Source organism: Oncorhynchus kisutch, linkage group LG11 (assembly GCF_002021735.2).
Source record: "Oncorhynchus kisutch isolate 150728-3 linkage group LG11, Okis_V2, whole genome shotgun sequence".
NCBI classification, from domain to species: domain Eukaryota; kingdom Metazoa; phylum Chordata; class Actinopteri; order Salmoniformes; family Salmonidae; genus Oncorhynchus; species Oncorhynchus kisutch.
Window position 1 is genome coordinate 53,104,706 of NC_034184.2, and position 17,465 is coordinate 53,122,170.

The following is a 17,465-nucleotide window of genomic DNA, read 5'->3' on the forward strand; positions in this document are numbered from 1 at the left end:
GGGTGCACCTCAGCCACGCTCAAGGTACTAAACGATATCATAACCGCCATCGATAAGACAGTATTGTGCAGCCGTCTTCATCGACCTTGCCAAGGCTTTCGACTCTGTCAATCACCATATTCTTATCGGCAGACTCAGTAGCCTCGGTTTTTCTGATGACTGCCTTGCCTGGTTCACCAACTACTTTGCAGACAGAGTTCAATGTGTCAAATCGGAGGGCATGCTGTCCGGTCCTCTGGCAGTCTCTATGGGGGTGCCACAGGGTTCAATTCTTGGGCCACTCTTTTCTCTGTATATATCAATGATGTTGCTCTTGCTGTGGGCGATTCCCTGATCCACCTCTACGCAGACGACACCATTCTGTATACTTCCGGCCCGTCCTTGGACACTGTGCTATCTAACCTCCAAACGAGCTTCAATGCCATACAGCACTCCTTCCGTGGCCTCCAACTGCGCTTAAACGCTAGTAAAACCAAATGCATGCTTTTCAACCGTTCGCTGCCTGCACCCGCACGCCCGACTAGCATCACCACCCTGGATGGTTCCGACGGCCTACAGGGAGGAGGTGAGGGCCCTCGGAGTGTGGTGTCAGGAAAATAACCTCACACTCAACGTCAACAAAACTAAGGAGATGATTGTGGACTTCAGGAAACAGCAGAGGGAACACCCCCCCCATCCACATCGATGGAACAGTAGTGGAGAGGGTAGCAAGTTTTAAGTTCCTCGGCATACACATCACAGACAAACTGAATTGGTCCACTCACACAGACAGCATCGTGAGGAAGGCGCAGCAGCGCCTCTTCAACCTCAGGAGGCTGAAGAAATTTGGCTTGTCACCAAAAGCACGCACAATCGAGAGTATCCTGGCGGGCTGTATCACCGCCTGGTATGGCAACTGCACCGCCCTCAACCGTAAGGCTCTCCAGAGAGTAGTGAGGTCTGCACAACGCATCACCGGGGGCAAACTACCTGCCCTCCAGGACACCTACACCACCCGATGCTACAGGAAGGCCATAAAGATCATCAAGGACATCAACCACCCGAGCCACTGCCTGTTCACCCCGCTGTCATCCAGAAGGCGAGGTCAGTACAGGTGCATCAAAGCTGGGACCGAGAGACTGAAAAACAGCTTCTATCTCAAGGCCATCAGACTGTTAAACAGCCACCACTAACATTGAGTGGCTACTGCCAACACACTGTCAATGACACTGACTCTACTCCAGCCACTTTAATCATGGGAATTGATGGGAAATGATGTAAATATATCACTAGCCACTTTAAACAATGCTACCTTATATAATGTTACTTACCCTACATTATTCATCTCATATGCATACGTAGATACTGTACTCTATATCATCGACTGCATCCTTATGTAATACATGTATCACTAGCCACTTTAACTACGCCACTTGGTTTACATACTCATCTCATATGTATATACTGTACTCGATATCATCTACTGTATCTTGCCTATGCTGCTCTGTACCATCACTCATTCAGATATCCTTATGTACATATTCTTTATCCCCTTACACTGTGTATAAGACAGTCGTTTTTTGGAATTGTTAGTTAGATTACTTGTTCGTTATTATTGCATTGTCGGAACTAGAAGCACAAGCATTTCGCTACACTCGCATTAACATCTGCTAACCATGTGTATGTGACAAATAAAATTTGATTTGATTTGACCTAGAATATGTGGACATTAATAAGTACCTAGGTGTCTAGACTGTAAACTCTCCTTCCAGACTCATATCAAACATCTCCAATCGAAAATCAAATCTAGAGTCTGCTTTCTATTCCGCAACAAAGCCTCCTTCACTCACGCCGCCAAACTTACCCTAGTAAAACTGACTATCCTACCGATCCTCGACTTCGGCGATGTCATCTACAAAATAGCTTCCAATACTCTACTCAACAAACTGTATGCAGTTTATCACAGTGCCATCCGTTTTGTTACTAAAGCACCTTATACCACCCACCACTGTGACCTGTATGCTCTAGTCGGCTGGCCCTCGCTACATATTTGTCGCCAGACCCACTGGCTCCAGATCATCTACAAGTCCATGTTAGGTAAAGCTCCGCCTTATCTCAGTTCACTGGTCACGATGGCAACACCCACCCGTAGCACGCGCTCCAGAAGGTGTATCTCACTGATCATCCCTAAAGCCAACACCTCATTTGGCCGCCGAATAAAAAAATCGCTGAAGTTGAAGTTTTATCTCCCTCACCAACTTCAAACATCTGCTATCTGAGCAGCTAACCGATCGCTGCAGCTGTACATAGTCTATCGGTAAATAGCCCACCCAATTTTACCTACCTCATCCCCATACTGTATATATTTATTTACTTTTCTGCTTTTTTGCACACCAATATCTCTACCTGTACATGACCATCTGATAATTTATCACTCCAGTGTTAATCTGCAAAATTGTAATTATTCGCCTACCTCATGCCTTTTGCACACAATGTATATAGACTCTTTTTTTCTACAGTGTTATTGACTTGTTAATTGTTTACTCCATGTGTAACTCTGTGTTGTTGTCTGTTCACACTGCTATGCTTTATCTTGGCCAGGTCGCAGTTGCAAATGAGAACTTGTTCTCAACTAGCCTACCTGGTTAAATAAAATAAAGAATAAAAAGGTGTGATAATTTTGACCCCACGGGGTGAGATCTTGCGTGGAGCCCCAGATTAAGGGAGATTATCAGTGGTCTTGTATGTCTTCCATTTCCTAATAATTGCTCCCACAGTTGATTTTCTTCAAACCAAGCTGCTTACCTATTGCAGATTCAGTCTTCCCAGCCTGGTGAAGGTCTACAATTTTGTTTCTGGTGTCCTTTGACAGCTCTTTGGTCTTGCCCATAGTGGAGTTTGGAGTGTGACTGTTTGAGGTTGTGGACAGGTGTCTTTTATACTGATAACAAATTTCTCTTGATTTTCCCATGATGTCAAGCAAGGAGGCACTGAGACTGAAGGTAGGCCTTGAAATACATCCAATTGACTCAAATTATGTCAATTAGCCTATCAGAAGCTTCTAAAGCCATGACATCCTTTTCTGGAATTTTCCAAGCTGTTTAAATGCACAGTCAACTTAGTGTATGTGAACTGCTGACCCACTGGAATTGTGATACAGTGAATTATAAGTGAAATAATTTCTGTAAACAATTGTTGGAAAAATTACTTGTATCGTACACAAAGTAGATGTCCTAACCGACTTGGTTGAAAAACAAGTTTTAATTACTCCAACTTAAGTGTACGTAAACTTCCGACTTCAACTCTACATTTTTCGCGAATGCACTTTTGTCATCACCCATTTGGTGAAGTAGGCTGTGATTCGATGATAAATTAACAGGTACTGCATTGATTATATGCAAAGCAGGACAAGCTAATTAACTTAGTAATATCATCAACCATGTGTAGTTAACTAGTGATTGTGAAGATTGATTTGTTTTTTTTACAAGATTAGTTTAATGCTAGCTAGCAACTTTGGCTCCTTGCAGCCACAAGGTCTTTTGACACTGCACTCGCGTAATAGGTGGTCAGCCAAAAAGGTTGATTTACTGATTGTTATAGAAACTTAATCGGCCCTAATTAATCGGCCAGGCCGATTTTTAAACCGCCGACCTCTACTTGCTACATTGTAAGCTAATTTACTTGTGTGGCTGCTAGCCAAATAGCGTTGCACCTCTGTTGTCATTGCTGAAAACGATTTTACGCCGAATGTGTGCAGTAATGTATTTTGTGTGAAAATCTATCGTTGCACGCCCCTTATTCTATTGAAGCAAAAAAACACACTGACTTTCAACTATATACGGTGCATTCAGACCCTTTGACTTTTTCCAATTTTGTTACGTTACAGCCTTATTCTAAAATGGAATAAGCAAATATATTCATCAGTCTACACACAATACCCCATGACAAAGCAAAAACTGTTTTTTAGAAACTTATAAAAACTGTCAAATGGAAATATTACATTTACATAAGTATTCAGACCCATGAATCAGTTATTTGTTGAAACACCTTTGGCAGCAATTACAGCCTCGAGTGTTCTTGTGTATGACACTACGTGCTTGGCACACCTGTAGAGTTTCTCCCATTCTTCTCTGCAAATCCTCTCAAGCGCTGATAGGTTGGATGGGGAGCGTCGCCTCACAGCTTTTTTTTAGGTGTCTCCAGAAACATTATATCCGGTTCAAGTCTGGGCTCTGGCTGGGCCACTCAAGGACATTCAGAGACTTGTCTCGAAGCCGCTCCTGTGTTGTCTTGGTTGTGTGTTTAGGGTTGTTGTCCTGTTGGAACTTTAACCTTCGCCCCAGTCTGAGGTCCTTAGCCCTCTGGAGAAGGATTTCATCATGGATCTCTCTGTACTTTTCTCCGTTCATCTTTCCGTTGATCCTGACTAGTCTCCCAGTCCCTGCCACTGAAAAACATCCCCACCTTTTGGCAATCTCCAAGCGGACTAAGGACTAACAAGTGCCTTTTACTGCTGAGTGGCTTCTGTCTGGAAACTCTAACATAAAGGCCTGATTGGCGTGAGTGCTGCAAAGATGGTTGTCATTCCAGAAGGTTCTCCCATCTCCACAGAGGAACTCTGGAGCTCTGTCAGTGACCATCAGGTTCTTTGTCACCTTCCTGATCAAGGCCCTTCTCCCCCGATTTTTCAATTTTGCCGGGCAGCCAGTTCTAGGAATAATCTTGGTGGTTCCATACTTCTTCCATTTAAGAATGATGGAGGCCACTGTGTTCTTAGGGACCTTCAATGCTGCAGACATTTTTTGGTACTTTTCCCCAGATCTGTGCCTCGTCACAATCTTTTTCTGGAGCTTTACGGACAATTCCTTCGATCTCATTGCTTGGTTTTTGCTCCGACACGCACGGTCAACTGTGGGACCTTTTTATATAGACAATTGTGTGTGCCTTTCCAAATCATGTCCAGTCAATTGAATTTACCAGAGGTGGACTCTAATCAAGTTGTAGATACATCTAAAGGATAATCAATGGAAACAGGATACACCTGAGCTTGAGTCTCATAGCAAAGGGTCTGAATACTTATGTACACGTTTGCATGAGTCATTAAGAGATGATCTGTGCCTTGACTTATGTTGCATCACTGAAAATGTCTGTTCACATACATAGGTTGACCCAAACAATACAAACATCTTCTGAGCATGACTCCTAATCTTTGGGTAGTTTTTGAAAAGGCCCTTCCCTTGTAGTTTGGAATTCAGTTAATTTGTTAGGGCCATGATGTCCACTGAAGGCAAAATCAGCCAACCATTCTTTATCTTGCAGTTGAGGGAACTCATAACACATTTTCCTTTCATTTGAAAAAAGCTCAGGAATCTCTGAATTCAGGTCCCACACCCTTTTTAGCACCTTAACCAAACTCGTCCATCTCTCGTTTGTGTGTTAGGGGAGATCTGTATGACCTGTCTCTTCCTACAGTGAGACAAACTGCCTGTGGTTTAAAGATTTTGCTCTTATGAAGTTTACCACTGTAGTGACAGTATCCACAAGACGGCTCATTTTCAGAACACATTTACAGAGCACCTCCTGATGAATAATGCAATGCAGGAAAATTATTTTCTGATCTGGGTTCAGGTCACCTACTTGATATTGTACCCTTTTCAAAAGGCCAATGTTTTTCCTGTCAAGTTTGGGCACCAATCAGTGGTCACACTGGATAACTTTTCCAAATTCAGTCCCAGCTTTGCCACACACACTTATTAACCTCCTCCAATAAATCTTTCCCTGTGGTTGTGCTCATCATTGACTGCACTGAAGCTAGCTCCAATAATTTCAGTCTGGGGTTATGTCTCGTAAGAATATCAACAACTGCGCCGTGTCATGTGCATCACTGCTCTCATCCAGGGCCAAGGAGAAATAGGTGAAATCCTTTACCTTGTCTTTCAATGTTTGTGCTATATTCTCTGTGATGTCCTCAGCACACTGTTCATCTTGACAGGGAAACATTTTCAAGCAGTTCTTTCTTGTCAGGGAAAAGTATTGCCTGCAGAGCCAATTAAACATTCTTAAATGAATTCGCCCTCAGCGAATGGCTTGCTAGCTCTCTCAATTCTGTTGTTTGCTGAATGCAGTTTTGTGAAAAGTCCTTGCTGCTTTTGCAACTGAGAAAGCAACTCATTCGATGCACTTGCCCTCTGCTCAGAAGACATATTCCTATTTCTCTGCATGCTTCATCTGGAAGTGTCGGGACACCCTACATTCATTGTCTACTTCCTTTTCTTTTAAATCTTTGAAGAAGTGATTTTTGCACAATTTGTAGCTAGCTTCTATTTGTAACTGAAGTGTGTGTCAGCCTGTCAGTCACGGTCTGTCCTCGTGCAGTTATTAAATTTCCCACAAGCTTCGGGAGTTAAATTCAAGACTTTTTACTATTGCAAAGCTTTATGTGATCTGAGCATGATTCCGCAGGCCGTATTGAATCAGGTCATGGGCCGCATATGGCCCCTGGGCCGACCTTTGCCCATGCCTGGCCGAGTAGCTTCCCAAATGGTAATGATGGAATACATTTGAATTGTAACGTTAGTGAGGCACCATGATAGCCCAGTTCTTGCCAGTTGGATGGGATCAGCAACTTTCTCTGTATTACCCATAAGCCAAGGCCACTAGCCCTCTATACACAAAGTTAACAAACTAACTTAAGTGTTTTTAGATATGAGTCTATTTAGTGAAGCACCCTGCTGTGTCAACAACAGAGCCCTTAGCCTCCTCCCTGGTGACATCACTGCCGTGCACTAATTGAGGTTTAATACCAGGGCACAGAGTGGAGGGGTGTAATTTTCCTCTCCTACCCGAAATAGAGATGGCAGCTTTTCATGTGGTCGAGGTTAATTTGGGATGCAGTGGTACGGTGCAGCTGTATGTGATTTTAAACAAACACCTTGCTCTTTGTTTTTGTCTCCAACTTTTAGCGTGAGGTTTGAGGGGAATGGAAAGCGAGACCGCCTGTCGATTGGTCACTTTGTTTTGTAATAAAAACAAAGATGAGGTGAAGTATTCTTTGTTATAGCATAAAACTAACTAGACAGATATTGTGTGCCAAATGGCACCTCATTGCCTATTTAGGCCTAGTACGCTACTTTTGACCAGGGCGGGTAGGATTCCATTTGGGACCCAGCAAGAGTTTGGCCTTTACTCAGTTAACCAGTAGACATTTGTGAGTAAAATGGAACTGAAGTGAAAATGGTTTCAAGAGCTTTTCAATTAATTTAATCCATAAAACAAAAGGCTACCCATTTCCTCTGTCACCACCATCTAAAGAAACCTAATCACTTTGAATCCAAATCGACATATGTCATTGCCAATCCTTTGCCCTGCGGCTGAGTTGATGTTTAGTTTATAGGCTAGCAGAACAAGAGGCATCGATAGCCCTGTAGTATGTAGATAGAATGGCATTTGTGCGTCATTATAAATAACGCACGCGCACACACAGAGCCTTAATGTGGCTAATGACATTCAACACGCCCAGGAAAACACACATCTCTCTGGCCGCTTGCTCTTTATCCCCGCTATATCAGCGCCTGTTTGAAGTGGAAAGCTTTAATCACAAATGTGATTTACATTGCAAGAGGGTTGCTGGTTACTGCCTGGATGTTGATGTGGAAGGAGGGAGGGTCCAATGTAAATGCCTGCCCAGCTCTGTGGAGGGAAAATGAACCTGGTAACAGCAATGGATTGTAGGTCAGGACAAAGTCAGAAAAATAAAGCCTGAGTTTTAACATAAGGTTTGGGTTTAGTTGAACATCCTGGTAGATATGCAGAAACATACATAAAATGTGATGCCATAGAATATATTTTAAAAAACGGGCAGCATACCTTTTCGCCTCCTGTGTTGTACGTAGTAGTGTAGCAGCCTTGCTCCACTAGTACATACAGAGGTGTTTTAGTGCGTGAAAATTAGATTAGCTACTTGGGTAGCTGACAGAAGCATGCTCTGGTCATCATACTAAGCCTGAGGTTATATTTGAAAAGGTTTGTGGTTTTAGAGCTGACCCCTTAAACGGTTTCTCATCACAATGTCTCTCTCACACACACAGCAGCAGCCTCATGGATCTCTGCTGGGCCAAAGCCTGTTAGCTCCAATTCTTACCGCCTGAGTTGATAATGCGGAGTGTCAGTGAGTTGACTTAAATCCTCACAGATATGGGACTAGTTCCCTTTCAGTCGGTCGCACGGTATACCGTACTATGGGGAGTCAACGACGAATCATATTCACCCGAAGAAAAACTGAAATCGCGCCCAACAGGATAATGGATGCCGAGCCCGGCTTTTGAAGCCCCACCTTCCTGGCTATAATTCCAGTACTCGCGTTCATTTCCTAAACTCTTTGCTCCTCAGTTCACCTGAAGTAAGAACATGACACGCAATTTACAAACTTTTGAAGCACACAAAAGACTGCAAGATTCGGCTTGGACTTGGGTGTATGTTAGTGGGGAGAGAGTACTCGTTCCCTAGATGTTGCAAATTTTGGGTCTGGGTATATTTATTTGCTAAAAGCTACCTACTTTCTGCTTTGCTTGTGTAGCTAATTCTCCCTCGCCTGGTTTGGATTTGTGTTTGCTAAAAACTAGAGGTCGACGGATTAAAAAAAATATATATATGATTTTTTTCCAGCGCCGATATCGATACCGATTTATTGGAGGACCCAAAAAAGCCAATGCCGATTTTTATTTATATATTTGTAGTAATGACAATTACAACTATACTGAATGAAAAATTAACACTTTTATTTGAACTTAATATAATAATAATAACTTAATACATCAATAAAATCAATTTAGTCTCAAATAAATAATGAAACATGTTCAATTTGGTTTAAATAATGCAAAAACAAAGTGTTGGAGAAGAAAGTAAAAGTGCAATATGTGCCATGTAAAAAAGCTCATGTTTAAGTTCCTTGCTCAGGACATGAGAACATATGAAAGCTGGTGGTTCCTTTTAACATGAGTCTTCAATATTACCAGGTTAGAAGTTTTAGGTTGTAGTTATTATAATACTATTTCTCTCTATACCATTTGTAGTTCATACAGCTTTCACTATTGGATGTTCTAATAGGTACTTTAGTATTGCCAGTCTAATCTCGGGAGTCGATAGGCTTGAAGTCATAAACAATGCTTGAAGCATTGCGAAGAGCTGCTGGCAAATGCACGAAAGTGCTGTTTGAATGAATGCTTATGAGCTTGCTGCTGCCTACCACCGCTCAGTCAGACTGCTCTATCAAATCATAGACTTAATTATAATATAATAACACACAGAAATACGAGCCTTAGGTCATATTAATATGGTCAAATCCGTAAACTATCATTTTGAAAAAACAAAACGTTTATTCTTTCAGTGAAATACGGAACCGTTCCGTATTTTATTGAACGGGTGGCATCCATAAGTCTAAATATTGCTGTTACATTGCGCATCCTTCAATGTTATGTCATAATTACGTAAAATTCGGGCAAATTAGTTCACAACGAGCCAGGCGGCCCAAACTGTTGCATATACCCTGACTCTGTGCAATGAACGCAAGAGAAGTGACACAATTTCCCAAGTTTAGTATTGCCTGCTAACATGAATTTCTTTTAACTAAATTTGCAGGTTTAAAAATATAAACTTTATATTGGTTTTAAGAAAGGCACTGATGTTTATGGTTAGGTACACATTGATGCAACGACAGTGCTTTTTTTTGCGAATGCTCTTGTTAAATCACCGTTTGGCAAAGTAGGCTGTCATTCAATGATAAATGAACAGGCACTGCATCAATTATATGCAACACAGGACAAGCTAGATAACTACACATGGTTGATGATATTACTAGTTTAACTAGTGATTATGTTAAGATTGTTTTTTTATAAGATACGTTTAATGCTAGCTAGCACCTTACCTTGGCTCCTTGCTGCACTCGTATAACAGGTAGTCAGCCTGCCACGCAGTGTCCTGATCGGTGTCCAAAAATGCAGATTAACAATTGTTATGAACTTGAAATCGGCCCTAATTGATCGGCCATTCCGATTAATCGGTCGACCTCTTCTAAAAACCCACTAATTTCTGTTCTGCTTGTGTAGCCAGTGCTTCCTTGCTTGAGTAAAGCCAGTGGTAAGAGTAAGTTCAAAAAGGCTGACCAGCCATGTTTTTACCTCCGACCATGTCCTTGCTCATATGGTTTCACAATGAAAATTAAAGATATGAGTGCTGTCTTGTTTGCCTGGTGTGGAAATACTCGCAGGAAGCTTTGACTCAAACCAGTTCGTGTGACCATTGTCTCTTGCTGGGTTCACCTTCCATTGGAGTCGGGCTGACTTTGTGAGAAAGATTGGGGCTGCTAGTAAGTGGTCTTCCAGTGAAGCGACCTCTGTAATGGGGTTGTCTGAGGCAGGGAGAGAGCAACGGTGGTCAGCGTTAATTGGGGTGTCATTCCAGCCGAGTGAGGCTCATTCCGCACACCTCCAATATATGGAAAGCTGGCGAGTTACTTAGTTCCGGAGGCTAACAAGGGGGCTAATTTTGCACAGTGCTTCTGAATAAACAGTGTCGGTTCTCGGTGGATCAGCTGGACAAAGTGTACCAGGAGAGTGCAGTATCATCCAGGTGTGGGTATAATAAACACAGTTCCTTCCCCACATTCAGACACAAGGTTGTCAAGAGTGGTGGATATGAAAACAAGCATTCCAAGAATAACACAAATTATCCCAGTCCTCAGGGTGGCGCTCTGCACCTTCAGGAGATAATGTATAGGAGACTGGCAGCGTGGCGTGGCATGCGCAGTTTCACTATGGGTGATGACAGTGACTAAGGGTTTCGGTCTCTGCAGTTCGCTGTGGTCCCTTCTCCGTTTCATGGCGTAATTACGCCAATTGTCCCCGAGGTCAAAGCCCAGGCTACTCGGGTGGTCCCGGTCTCACATGTACAGAGCGGTTACAATGTGTACTACTTAGTTCCCAAGAGCGATGGAGTGTTTCATCCCATCCTGGACTTGGGTGTTTTAAAAAAGCACATCAAGGTTTGCAAGTTCAAAATGCTCACACTAAGCCGGCGATTGGTTCATGTCCTTGCATATTTTCATGTGTCTACACATCTTCCCCACAGAAAGTTTTGGAGGTTTCATTTTGAGGGTGTGGCTTTTTTTTGTCTCTCCCTATCGCCCAGCACATTTTCTATGGTAGTGGAAGCAGCTTTGGCACCGGTGTGGTGCCAGGGGATCAGAGTATTGGCCTATCTGGACAATAGCCTGGTCATAGTGGAGTCAAGGCAGCAGGTGGAACGCCACGCTGGTTTCCCATATTCAGTCTCTGGGGTTCAGAGTGTATCACAAGAAAATCACAAGACTCCCGCTCAGCGCATTCAGTTTCTGGGTCTCTTTCTAGACTCTGTTCTGAATCAAGTTTTTGTCCCAGCAGAGGAGGGGGTTGCATTCCGGCTCTGTCTGGCACAATTTCAGCTGGGGCACTCAGTGCTTTTTTTTTGCTTGTGCCTGCGGTTATTGGGTCTGATGGCCTCTATGATAGCAGTGGTGCCTCTGAGACTTCTGCTGATATGTGTGTTTCGTGCTGGGTGACTGCTACGTGTCTTGACGCATCTCGCCACTGCCATCAGTTGCTCAAGGTATCCCCGTTGTACCGAAGGGCATTGATTCCTTTGAGGTACCCATGACTGCTGTTGCAGGGGGGTTCTCATGGGCCGGGTAGTGTCCTGCAGGCTGATCACGACACACATCCTTATTGGGATGGGGAGCGCTGGTTGTGGGCTACTGGGAAAGAGGGATTTGGTCAACAGCACAAAGGGCGCTACATAGTAATTACCTAGAGCTATTGACTGCTAGCACTGAGGCGTTTCCTTCCGATGTTGGAGGGCCAGCATGTGTTGGTAAGGTCCGACAACTGGATGGTAGTGGCATGGGGGGACGCGGTCTCTCTCCTAAAACCTGGCCAGTAATCTGCTCGTATGGAGCAGTGCCCATTTCCTGTTACGCAGGGCAATGCATCTTCCCGGATCTCTCAATGTGGGAGCAGATCTAATTTCCAGGAGTAGAGACTGCACCCCTTGGTGGTTGCCCAGGGGCCGATGTATATCTGACGTATATCTTTATGAATCGCGAGAACGAGTATTGTCGTCTGTTCTTCTCAATGAGGGATCTAGGTGCACCGTTGGGAACGGATGCTTTGGCGTATCAGTGGCCTCGGACCCTGCGCTATGCGTTTCCTCCGTGGGACCTAATTCAGGCCACTGTGCAGAGGGTCCGTCAGAAGGAGGGTCTCTTGTTGATTCTGGTGTCTCCCCATTGGCCCAGACAATCCTGTTTCCCGGAGATCATCCACATGGTTCCATGTCGTCGGGATCTGTTGTCCCAGGCACACAGGAGAGTTTGGCACCGACGACCGCAGATAGGGGATCTGGGGGTTTGGCCCTTTGAAAAGTTGAATTTGATGGATAGGGGTTTACCCTCAAACTTGATTACGACTATATAGTTTGCACGTGCGCCCTTTTCTGAGAGGGATGTATACATATAAGTGGAGCGCATTTCAGGGTTAGTGTCAGGTTAAGAGTTTCTCCTTTTCAGAGTTCTTTGGTGGACATTTTGATGTTCTTGCAAGAGCTTTTTGAGCAGGGCCCTTTTTTCCCCCACATTGACGGTTTATATGGCAGCCATCTCGGCGTATCATGTAGGGATTGACGGCTCTACCCTGGGGTCTCATCCTCTGGTGGGTGTGGTTCTTGAAAGGCGTACGTCGGCTCAGATCAGTGTCTTAAGTCTATGGCACTGACGTGGGACCTGGTTTTGGTCCTGGGCGTTATGTGTTAGCCTCCGTTTTAACCATTGTACTTGACCTGAAACCTCGTTCCCTCCTTCAGGGAACAGTAGCTATATTCATAACTGTATGCACATTCACTCACTCACTCACTCACTCACACTCTCTCTCTCTCTGGAAAGAACATGCATATTACTGTGGGACATTCAAGGACTTTCTGTACTGTGGTTGTATTCTGAAATTCTGACTCATATTACAGCACTGTTATATATTGGGGCAGTTTCCTGGACACACACTAAGACTAGTCTTGGACTGCGAAACCTTTTAATTGAGATTCTCCATTGATCTTGCTTTTAAATCCAGGATGAGGCTCTGTATGTTTAGAGTTTAGTGTTCCTCTCCTATTTACATATGTTGCATATGGGTTACTTAAGCATTTATTTAGACTAATCTTTGTAAAGTAGAATTAAAGCTGCTTTGTCCTGATGAGTCACTATATGTTGTAAATTAAAACAAGTATTTAAGACTGCAGACGAACAGAGGCAGCATTCCAGAGTTGCGTGTCCACCCTTCTCATCCTCTATAATTCATCCTGACATCTAGAACCATTATTCTATGAATATGCACTGAAAACACTGCTCTGCACTTGTGTGTGCGCGTTACCGTTACTCTGAAACAATGGAGGTGTCAGGGTGAATTCTCTCTCCTGTGGCAGAGTACTCCGAGAGCTTAGTGATGTACCCAGGGTTTTGCTGAGTTGCAGGTGAATGATGGTGTCTTGAGGTTTTTCTCTTATTTTCCCTAGTCTTTTTCCCCTTTTCTTCCCCCTCCTGCTTTTCACTCTTGAGGTGTTTTTAACAAGGTTGTTGGAAGAGGATAAGGCGTGTTAAATGAATAATTTACACACTGGAGCACTCTTTCTTTATTTAATATAGAGCCTAACAGGGTGGCTGGGGGTCCCCAACCACCCGCCTCGCCGACCTGGTACGCTAAACGAGGCGTCGCTCTGGCTAAATGTAGTGGCAGGGCAGCAGGCCTTTAGTTTGTGTGTGTGTGTGTGTGTGTGTGTGTGTGTGTGGGGGGGGGGGGGGGGAGAATAATGTGATTTTACAGTAGTATATTTAGTTTCGTTCATTCAGCACAGTATACTCAATTGTCTTGTTGTGTTTGTGTTCCAGGAGGCTGTGGAGAGGGTCAGGGAGAGGATCAGACCCCTGTCACTGTCGCTGGGAGAGAGGAGGTGCCACAACAGAGGTAGGAAGAGGAGGGAACAAGCCCATTGGTAATAATAATAAACGCTTCTCTAGGCATCACAAAGATATGTCTACATCTTTGTATGTCCAACAGGCACTGTTTGGTCACGTAAAATAACTAGGTCTACCTGAAGATAAGTGGATAAGTGTTCCTCTACTCTCCTCATCATGTCCTGTTTACACAGACAGCCAGAGCAAAAGAGCGCCAAATGAACCGTCCACATCTCCTCTTCTCTGTGTGATCCTCCTCACAGGAGAGTCAATCCCCTCAGCTATCATTGACCTCGTTCTAAAAATAGATAATCTAACAGCCATCACATCTTTCACCATCTCCCATTTTCTTTTTTTTTCATCAATGCCTTATTGTAATGGCTGAAAGGACTGGATCAGTTTATCCTGAATGGCTTTCACCTGTCCTGCTGTGACAGGTCAGTGTTCATGGAGGAAAGGTCACAAGGAAAGGAAGCAAGCTGCCTCGATTGAGACAAAGCTACTGTCATCCATCTGCCTTATGCCTGCTCTCCATTCCTCTCTTGAGCCTAGTACAGTCCGTTCCGGTCTTTCTAACCTAGCACAGTGCTTACCCCCCCCCCCCCATAAAGCTAGCTGGTGAGGGTAAGGTTGTGTCTGTCTATCTGTATGTTTGTGGTTAATTTAACAGCATCACTGAAGGTAACTACAGTAATTATCCAGGGTTCCCTTTGATCTTGCCAGACAATGTTTCCCAGGTTCTAATGCCCATCAAAGACTCTGGAGCAGCTGCTCAATTAGTGCAGTAACCTTTTCTAACTTTGTGTGAGAGAGGGAGAGCCAGAGAGACAGGCTTTCACCTTTCCCTCCCTATGAACACTGTGTTCTTCATTTCAGTGCTAACTAACCAGACCTGGGTTTAAGTGGTATTTGATTTATATTCATATTTTTAGCTTTTTTTCTGAACTATTCCATTTGTTCCATTGCGCCAGACAAGCTCAAACAAGAACAGTTAAAGTATTTGAAAGATTTCTAATACGATTTGAACCCAGTTTTTTTGTGTCATTCTTCAGCACTAACGGACAGAATTGCTCTCATTTAGTTAGTACGTTCAGTATGCATTAATGCACAGGCACAAACACGCGCACACACACACACAAACAGGAGGCGGCTGCGTTGTCTGTGAAGGCTGTGTGGGCTGTTTCTGGGTCTTTTATAGTGTGTGTGTGTTCATGTGTTTGCAAATGATTGCATGTCTGTCTTTGTTAGTGTATGGAATTTGAGCTAAGCTTTCATCTGTAAACAGGTCTCAAACAGAGCCACAAGACCCATTTTTGTACTAGTGTGATGTCCTATATAATACTAATACTAAGTACTAATACTCCATGCTACTCAATGTAAAGTAAGAGAATGTTGCCTTAACTTGAGGTGACCTGCTTTTAGAAACTTCACATCACCTCTTAGAGGAGGAGAACCGGATGATCTGCATATTCCTTTGATCTCAGGGAGCAGTCATCATTAAAGAAGAGAGGACCCGAGTCAGGGTGCCTCTTACTTTAGCCCCTCTGCTACCTGTACCTGGTGCATCTAGCACTACCACACCCCCACCGAAAGATCACCCTTCTCTGAAGCATGAAGCTGCCCTTCATTTCAAACAGCTCCTTGAGGTGCCTTGGTGTAGTCAAAGCCAATGCCACTCTGTCCTTCACCACCCAGTCTGCTGATAGTGGTACACTGCCCTTGGATTGAGGGATGTTAATTTCTCCTCCCATCCTCTGTTTATTGGTCTCTCTGTTCCTCACGTCCCTGAACCTGCTTGTGGGAGGGAGAGAGACTTTCTTTAATGATACATTTTCATTTCATTAAAACCTCACCACCCCCTTAAAAAAAAGGCTGCATACTCAGCTTACCCTCTACCCACGATACAAAACAACATCACAATAACCAAGACCTCACCCCTTCTACAACCGTATATCATGAAAACTATTCATTTAAACAGAGTCTGAATGTAGACCCTTAAGCAAGGTTGTGAACCACTTCCTCAACCTAAAACATTTCCTGGGTGAGAGGACACCATAACTCTCATTTTTCACAGTGTGTTGTACTGATCTTACAAACTTTCCCAGATCGTAAAAAAAAGCTTCAAGATTAACCTTATTTTCCCCTTAGTCTCATTCAGGAAACTTGACAGTTCTCTCACCGTGTACTTTGACCCTTCTGGCTGTCAGCTCTGGGCCCATTGAGGAGGAGTCTGAAAAGAAAGCCTTCCTTTACCGTCCTCTTCCTCAGACTCACCTTCCCGGTCTCCATCTCCTAACCTGACCACCTGCCCTTGGGGTATATACGTACGGTCACTGTGGGGACTGTTCCTTGGTGTCTTTGACCACACCAGCCTCTCCCCTCCCACCTCCTTTCTTCTCCCACTTTTTCCTCTTCCACATGACACCCTCCTCCACCCCCCCTAGTCGCTTACCCTTCCCCACAATACTCTCCTCATCCACTAGCATAGCCTGACTAGTCCCAGCCTCATCTACACCACCATCTATAGCATGACTAAGCCCAGCTTCTGCTGCCTGCGCCTGATGGCCCCCTTGACCTTCATTTCCCCAACTGGTGCTTGTACCCTCACCTTGTCTATGGCCTTAATGTGGGCACTGCTGCTCCTGAGTGGCGCTGCGGTCTAAGACACTGCAGATCGTGATAATAAAATGGCGCAGGAGTAGAAGGTTGACGTTCTATGTGTCCCCAACCGACTGTTTATTTTTTGTTCAATTATTTGCCTTGGTTGTAACTTATTTTTTAACTTATTTTGTACATAATGTTGCCGCTACCGTTTCTTATGGCCCTAAAATAACTTCTGGACACCAGGAGTGTGAATACTCACCACGGACTGGCAGAATCCTTTTTTTCCTTTAACTTCTTGGGGGCAGTATTTTCACGTCCGGATGAAATGCATGCCCAAATTCAACTGCCTGCTACTCATCCCCAGAAGATAAGATATGCATATTGTTAGTATTAGATTGATAGAAAACACTCTGAAGTTTCTAAAACTGTTTGAATCATGTCTGTGAGTATAACAGAACTTATGTAGCAGGCGAAACCCCGAGGACAAACCATTCAGATTTTTCTTTTTTTGAAGTCACTCTCTTTTCAATGGGTTTTCATTGGGAATCCTAAGGGACTTGCTTGCAGTTCCTACCACTTCCACTGGATGTCACCAGTCTTTAGAAATTGGTTGAGGTTATTCCTTTGTGTAATGAAGAAGTAGCCCTGTTCAAAACAAGGGTCACTTGAAGTGTACTGTTTGTTAGAGGCGCGTGACCAGAAAGGTAGCATCAGTTTGTTTTCTTCCTGTATTGAACACAGATCATCCCGTCTTCAATTTTATCGATTATTTACTTTAAAAAATACCTAAAGTTGTATTACAAAAGTAGTTTGAAATGTTTTGGGAAAGTTTACAGATAACTTTTAAGATATT

At 43.8% G+C, this 17,465-nt stretch overlaps 1 protein-coding gene across 4 annotated transcripts in view; it reads left to right on the forward strand.

Moving 5' to 3' along the window:
- LOC109899541 (zinc finger protein 438-like) overlaps window positions 1-17,465 on the forward strand; it is a 100,835-nt gene that overhangs the window by 54,053 nt on the left and 29,317 nt on the right. For 3 of the 4 annotated variants that reach the window (XM_020494870.2, XM_031835945.1, XM_020494869.2), the window contains one exon: window positions 13,943-14,018. The gene's annotated coding sequence lies outside the window, so the exon portion shown is untranslated. Of the gene's footprint in view, window positions 1-13,942; window positions 14,047-17,465 lie in introns of all 4 variants that reach the window. The other variant, XM_031835946.1, reaches the window with a different exon arrangement.